The sequence below is a fragment of the Onychostoma macrolepis genome, unplaced genomic scaffold (assembly GCF_012432095.1).
Source record: "Onychostoma macrolepis isolate SWU-2019 unplaced genomic scaffold, ASM1243209v1 Scaffold119, whole genome shotgun sequence".
In the NCBI taxonomy this organism is placed as follows: Eukaryota; Metazoa; Chordata; class Actinopteri; order Cypriniformes; family Cyprinidae; genus Onychostoma; species Onychostoma macrolepis.
Genome location: NW_026704619.1, coordinates 1 through 8,273, shown reverse-complemented (window position 1 = coordinate 8,273; position 8,273 = coordinate 1). Strand labels below are relative to the sequence as shown.

General features: G+C 33.8%; 1 pseudogene; it reads right to left on the bottom strand.

Annotated features, from left to right (window-relative positions):
* Positions 1-835: 835 nt before the first annotated feature.
* LOC131535062 (receptor-type tyrosine-protein phosphatase eta-like) lies at positions 836-8,130 on the bottom strand (annotated as a pseudogene).
* Between the last annotated feature and the right edge of the window lie 143 nt (positions 8,131-8,273).

Here is an 8,273-nt window from a genome sequence, read left to right as displayed (position 1 = left end):
ATGATTAGTAAATAATAAAAAATAATTAAGATGTTATAAATTAATATGTGTATTAAATAATTCCATTTGAAATAATGTCAAATTGTAATTCAATTAGCTTATTTTACGTATCTCAACATTGTGACCAGAGTTGTGGGACATGAACAAAAATGGTGTTTGGATCTATAAATGTTTCATAATTTTGTATTAAATCACATTAATCATCAATTATATTTTTGTCAAGGTGTGTAATGACACTGTGAATATATTTATAAAGCATCATATGACAAATTTTAACATAAATCAAAAATTTCACTACCGGGACTTAAAAGTTGCAGAAACACCCAAATATAGTGTATATTATACCTTCAGAGTACTTGGTGCACTCTAGTGGAAGAAGGATAAAACATTCTGCCATAAGTCTTTACAGCATAAAGGCAAGAGAAATGCATAGAGCACTTGTTAAATAACAAAAATCTATTCCATTTTACTCGTCCAAATGTTATGTGGCCTCTGGTTTTAGTCAGATGTCTAGTGGAGATACAGAACAGAGTACTCTTACTAGTTTTAAAATGAATTTATTTGTTATTCATTATGTGTTCATTGTTTCCGACATTTATCAGAATCTTCCCAAAGAAAGGATCATTAAAACCAAAAGAGGTACAGTAAAGATACTTCCTATATACCAGAAGCTTCGTTAAATAGTATCCATACACACAAATAACGCTACAGAAGCTAGAAACCATCTCCAGTGTGAAAGTGATGCTAGTGCACTGTTGTTCAAATACAAATAAAATGTTAAATAAAAGTATTCCAAGTATTGATCATAAACAGTATAGTATAAACAGTAAAATAGCTTAAACAGTGCTTTACAAAATATGTCACAGATTGCAGCTAATCCCAGCTGTGCTTACTATAATAATAGCCCAGTTTGCAGGTGTGATTGCTTTTAAATAAATGTGCAGTAAATAGGACATTAATGTAGTTACTTACATTTAAGACATAATTTGGATAGTTAGCCATTAGCACTCCTGCAACGCTGCTCGCCTTATCAAATTAGAAGGCTGAAACTAACTGTATAAAAATAAAATGCAACATTAATTACAAATCCCAAGCAAATGCTCATATCCAGCACAGCAGGTTGAGCTTCATGCACACTGCAAAATCTACAACATATTAATAACTAAACAGTACCATATCAGTCCTATTTTCTTAATTTCTAATTATCAATATAACAGCACACAATATTTCCTGTGTACACTGATAGGTTGGGAGTGCCTTCTAGTTTGTAAAAAAGAAAAATTATTTTGTTTCTGCTCTAAATTGTTAAATAATGCATGATACATTACATTTCTCTAAATAACTTTGTAGACATAAAAGATTTTTAAAACTCGGGATCCCACAAGGCCCTAAATCATGTCAGTACTAAAATGTACAGATGTTTGATATCGCAGTAAATATATTATGTCAAATTATACAAATTTCTCTTTTGGACATAAAGATAAAAAATAAAGATATCTTGATTGAAATATCATAAATACAATTACTTGCTGTTTACTTTAAATTATTATTATAGAAAATGGCTGTATTTTTACAGTGTAACATTTTAAATGTATTCATTAAAATTAAACTATTACTCAAAAGTTTTGAGTATTGTGCAAGAAATAAATTACATCCAGCTATATGTAAAGGATATCTATATCTATCTATCTATATATATATATATGCTCATCATGTACATGTGAAACTTAAAATATGCTTAAATTTCTGCAGTTTTAAATGGACATTTATGATTTTTGATATTCTACATTCTGATAGATACTGAGAGCTGCTGCGTTCTGGTAAATTAAGTCCACGTTGGTCCCAGTTCTTGATCGAATTATGTCATACGCACACTGGTGGAGGTAAACATACTGCTCCTGTTGTAGAAAACAGAAAAAAAAATAGTGTAAAAATATGAGTCTGAGTATGCAAACTTGCTTTGGCAGTTTCTTTGTAGAACAAATGTTAACACCAGTTTCACCAATGTAGTATGTTTAGTATGTGTTACGCTCAATCATTATTTTTGTTTCATAATGTTAATTACGACAGATAATTTCGACTTTTTCCTCCAAAAAATACAAAATATAAGCAAAAGGTCACAGTGTTTGGCTAAGTAATATATTTAAGTAGAATATCTGCATGATGTAAGCAATAAGCTTGTTAACATACAATATGGGCTTGGTGTGTCAGGGCAACTTTGGACCCAGACGCTGCCGGCGTGAGCCGACCCGCAGTCTGCTTCGTCACCACTAGTTTGACGGCGTCGGCTTGGTGTGTACCGGGCTTTACAGTAAGCACTTTTACAAAATTATAAGCCCCATATTTCTGCTCTAAAAGCTGGCTGCATTTACTTTCATTGTAAGTGCCTCACTGTAACCTTACCTCAGTCTGCACCATGAGAGGCCTGTGCATGCGCATATCATTAACAATTCCGTAGATGTCCACCATGCTGTCTCTTTCAATCTGGAAGATCAGGTGGTCAATGGCTATGAAGGTCCCTGTTCTTCCCACACCGGCACTAAAAAAAGTGTGAAGGTCAAATAATAAATTAAAAGTTTAATCTAACAAATGGCAAAATTTGATGTTTGCACTATAATATTAATTTGTGAATGCTTGTTAATAGGAACTTCATTTACCTGCAGTGCACCACAGTTGGAGAGTGGCGTGAGTACTGGTCCATGTGTTCTCTGACCAGGTGTCTGAAGTCAATGAGGACTTCAGTGGTCTGTGGAACTCCATGATCCGCCACGCAGTGAAGTGGAACTGACGTGCGTAGCGAGTTTCTGCTGTTTTCACCTACATAATTATGCATCATATTATTGTAAAATTTTACTGATTTAAAATAACAACAAAACAAATCCACTCCTATATACTACTGAAGAAATACATGGAGATATCAGGTGCAGGAAGTGTTGCTTTACATTTTGATTCTGAAGTCTCTTATGGTCCAGCTCTCCAGTTCTATCTCTGAGGTGGTTGTCACAGAGTTGTTTTGATAATGATTGGTCCCAGATGGCCAGTACTTCTCACATTTCACCTGGAGAAAATGACAGAGAGCTGGTTATCTTTACTCTGAATATACATTTTCACATTTTACCACTTTTCAATGTGACTAATAATGGCAGCACGCCAACATGTAGTGCCATTGTGCTTCGGGCATCCAAAGTTCGAGTCCCAGCTCGGGGACCTTTCCCGGGTCCCGTTCCTCTATCTCTCCCCCACTTTGCTTCTTGTCTAACTACAGTCCTATCGAAATAAAGGCATTAAAATGCCAAATAATAATATTTCACAATGAAAACTTACTCGTCCCATCTCATTGCATTTGGTCAGCATCACTATGGTGTAGATATTCTTCTCCCAGATCATTCTCCAGAATTCATTCACTGTGACGGGCAGCGGACCCTGAGCTGCTATAAACTCTTTTCTTGAATTATAGCCCTGTTCAAAAAAAAAAAAAAGAAAGAAAGAAGAGTGAAAAACATGCTTAGACATAACCACAAAAAAAAAAACCACTTCTGAAATTTACACTTCTGTTTACTCACTGGGATGTAGTTGGCATTGATATAGTCATCAAAGGACTGCCACACATTGATAACTTCACTCTTGAAGCATCATCTGATGAAGGCAAACATACAATTAGTATCATAAAGTTGTTATTAATTAAGAACTCAAAATTATGCATTTGATTTTATATAAGGTTATAAGGTTACATTGTAGGGTCATCAGTGTTGGGAAGTAACTAGTTACAAGTAACTAAATTACGTAATTTAATTACAAAATAAATGTAATATAATCAGTTACAGTTACTGGGGGAAAAAATGTGTAATTAAATTACAGTTACTTAGGAAAACGTTAACAATTACAAAAGAGGTTACATCTGAATTGTTGTTTTGTTTTGTTTTTTCTTCTTTTCACACACACACATCCTTGTGTTTTGTTTTGCTCCCCACGTGCCTTCCTTGCCCTAGTTTCTCCCTCTATGTCCTTATTCGGTTAGTTTCCTGTTTTCTCGTTAAGTTCTCATCATTAATTTATTAGTCCCCAGCCATGTGTAATTAATTCTAGTTTACTCGTTTAGTTCTAGGACTTAAGCCCTGTGTTTCCCTGTCTTTAGTGTCTGGTCTTGAATGTCATTCTGTGTTTCCGTTGTTCCTTATGTGTTTGGCTCAATAAAGTCTGTGTTATTTGAAGAGTTCCTGGCCTCCTCGTTCTCTTGTTCCAGCAGATCGTGACACATACAGGTTTAATTGATTTCTTTAATAAATTGCATTGACTGCTCTAAAATATGAGACAATGTCTAAATAGTTTAGGACACAGAATAGGACACATTCTCATTCGATAACTGTTTTATTTCCTATTTGGGATTATGTATATGCTTTACTTTTTAAGATTAACTGTTTTTTTTTCCCAAGGCATTGTTAGATGCCAGTGTTTCCTGTCATAAGATTTGATTTCAAAAACAGTATCATAACTACTAAACTATTTCTTGTTATGAATTTAAATCTGTATTTAACCTCAGAACAATCACAAAGTGAAAAGAGGTGTTAAAGTCTGATTTTGTGGTGGCTGTGCTTTAAAATTAAATTATTATGATCTTAATTTAAGTGTTGAAGGGTTTGGAAAGTCTGACAGTAATCAGTGTTGAGTACTACTGTAAGGTTAACCCTGCCTAGTTTACATATTTGAAAATGATTAACAGTTGAAAACATGAGAAATTTAGAAAAGTAATCAAAATGTAATCAGTTACATTACTTTAATAAAGTAATTGAAGTAGTTACATTACTCATTACATTTTAAATAGGGTAACTTGTAATCTGTAACCTATTACATTTCCAAAATAACCTTCCCAACACTGAGTGTCATACCTATCATATTCTGTTATACTCCAAGCACTCTTTTATTTTTTATTTTGATCACATATTGTCTGTATACATTTCCTGTTCATTCATTTCTTGTTTTTCTTGATTTCTGATTGTTATCACCTGTGCCTAGTTTAGATAATCATAATCCTGAGCATACATTGAGTGTATTATCTATTCTTCATTTTTGTTTATTTCTTTTAAACTTTTGGCCCTCAAGTGGTTAACAAAATTAACTATGCATCTTGCAGGAGAACATTATTTTGGTTGTGTTTTGGTTGTGCTTTGGCTCTGCGCCTCAGGAAATTAACTGAAAATGTACACCTTTTAGTACATGCGACAGTCAGTCTACTCACAAGGTAGCACATTGCTGTAACGGTTCTTCGGCTTGTTTTCAATAGCCAGGGCAGTGTTTTTGGACTGTGCCGTTCCAACTGTTTTCAACTCCTGCAACAACACAGCACTACTTTAGGTCTGGATTTTGAAAACACTCATTTCTAAATGAATTTCTGTGACAAGCCCTGAGTAAAACCGTTTGATAAAATTGTCATAGGAAGAAGTGTCTAAATAAAAAAATTTTAAAATACATATTTGTGTTTCTCATACCTCATACTCTACAGCAAAACCACAGTTGGAATCCGCATGCTTCTGCTTAAAGTACTCTTCATAATCTTCTATTCTCAAAGCAATATCACTGTGTGCCATAAAAAAATAAAATAAATTTAAAAAAAACACGTAAAAAATATACAATAAAGGGTAAATAATCATGTTTCAACATTAAAAATTAATAGATTAATAATAAAACAATTACTTACATTTTATTGCTGGAAACAGAAAGAAAAATCAATACATTAACAATTTAAAGTTTTGTCAAATAAATATTTAACTATAAACATATCAAACAAAGTTACCTAATGGTGTGTACAGGGATGTCGGGACATTGTTTTTTGGTTTGTCTGTAACAGAGTAATGAAGAAATGTTACTAAAATGAATCTGCAAGGCTTCTGTATCTTGAACTCTATCCACTATTTACTTCTCTGATGACACTGGCAACTCACCTTCTTGAATAGAAGAAGAGAATGAGAGTCATGATGATGAGAAAACAGATCACTGCCAAAACTACGCCAACAGTCACTGGAATCTCAGAATCCTTGTTAGGGGAAACTACATGAGAATTTGATAAGTGTTATTATTATATTATTAAACATGCTCCCGATGAAAAAAAAAAGCAGTAATGTATTTAAAGTTTTTATCAGAATAAAACCTTGTTTATTATATTATCCAGTTGAAAAAGATGATATGCTAGTATACACTGAGATGCAATAGATTATCCTTAAAAAACACATTATCTGTTTTATGTCATTTTCTGATGGAGCTAACATTGACAGTCACAACATTATATTAAAAGTTACTGTGGGAGTTTTGTACAAGATTTGTACAAAGAGGAAGAGGACGGATATTTGATCATTTTACATACTGGTACAGTGTGAGATGCAGACAGGTTCTCCTTCTGTTGATTTGTCTGATGCCACAGCAGTGATGCAGAATGTGTAATTGACTCCAGCAGTCAGATCAGTGATGTGATAGGAAGTGTTATTAATTGTCTTTGTTTCTTTGTTATTCGTCCTTTTCTCATCCGTCCATTGAATTCTAAAACAATCTCTTTTCCTCCTGGTTCATCCATGTCAGAAGCACAGATGATGCTGTGACATCAGTCACTGTGAGATTCCTGATCACATCTGGCTCTGTGTGGGAAAATAAAATAAATGAGTTGGTGAAAGTGGGAATTATAATTATACAATTACATGGCATTTGTAGTTACACCAGAATCAAATGTACACTGTACAATTTTCCGTCCAAAAATGAGATGCTGACAAGGCATCAATCTTAATAGGTTATGAAAATAAAACCATATCCAATGTGTACAACTAAGAGCATGCAATAGCAGTTTAGTTTAGGGACGAACTCTCACGTTTAAGTAGTTGCTTATTAACATGCATATTACTAGCATATTGGCTATTTAGTAGTGCACATATTAAGGCCTTATTCTGCATGGCCACATTTTGGATCCTTTAATCCGACCCCATACCTAAACTTAACAACTACCTCAATAACTATTAGTAAGCAGCAAATTAGGAGTTTATTGAGGCAAAAGTCGTAGTTAATGGTGGGAATTGGTCCCTAAAGTGTACCCAAAAACATGTTATAGGTTCCTCACATAAAAACAAGTAGATGCTAATAAAATCATATTAGTAGAAAAAAAGTTGGGTCAGTTTGTTTAAACATTCTATTTAGCAAAGGACAGATATTTTATCATTTTACATACTGATATAGTTTGAGATGCAGACAGGTTCTCCTTCTGTTGATTCGTCTGATGCCACAGCAGTGATGCAGAATGTGTAATTGACTCCAGCAGTCAGATCAGTGATGTTATAGAAAGCGTTCGTTGTTGAATTTCTGTTTGTTTTATCATCGGTCCATTGAATTTTAAAGAAATTTCTTTTTCCAGCTGGTTCATTCCATCTCAGAAACACAGATGATGTTGTGATATTGGTCACTCTGAGATTCCTGATCACATCTGGCTCTGTTTTTTGAAGAAAGAAGCAAGTCATAATTGATGATTTGAAAAAAACATCACGCAAGACACAAGCAAAGTAGAAACACATAAATGATGAAACATGAACTGGTGGTGGGTCAAATAACGAACAATAGACTCGCAAGCGGGAAAGCAGTATTTTGAGCTTTGTATGGAGATTCACAAATATTACGTTTTTCTTTTCTTTTCTTTTTTTAACAATCAGAACATAAGTGAAATATAAATACACAAAGGGGGAATCATTTTTATAACATACTTTGTAGCACAAAACAGACATTTTATAGTTTTACATATAGTTACTACTACTCTATATAGCAAGGAAATTAGATTTTATAATTCTACATACTGGTAAATTGTGAGATGCAGACAGTTTCTCCTTCTGTTGATTGATCTGCTGCCACAGCAGTGATGCAGAATGTGTAATTGACTCCAGCAGTCAGATCAGTGATGTGATAGGAAGTGTTATTAATTGTCTTTGTTTCTTTGTTATTCGTCCTTTTCTCATCCGTCCATTGAATTCTAAAACAATCTCTTTTTCCTCCTGGTTCATCCCATGTCAGAAGCACAGATGATGCTGTGACATCAGTCACTGTGAGATTCCTGATCACATCTGGCTCTGTGTGGGGAAAATAAAAATAAATGAGTTGGTGAAAGTGGGAATTATAATTATACAATTACATGGCATTTGTAGTTACACCAGAATCAAATGTACACTGTACAATTTTCCGTCCAAAAATGAGATGCTGACAAGGCATCAATCTTAATAGGTTATGAAAATAAAACCATATCCAATGTG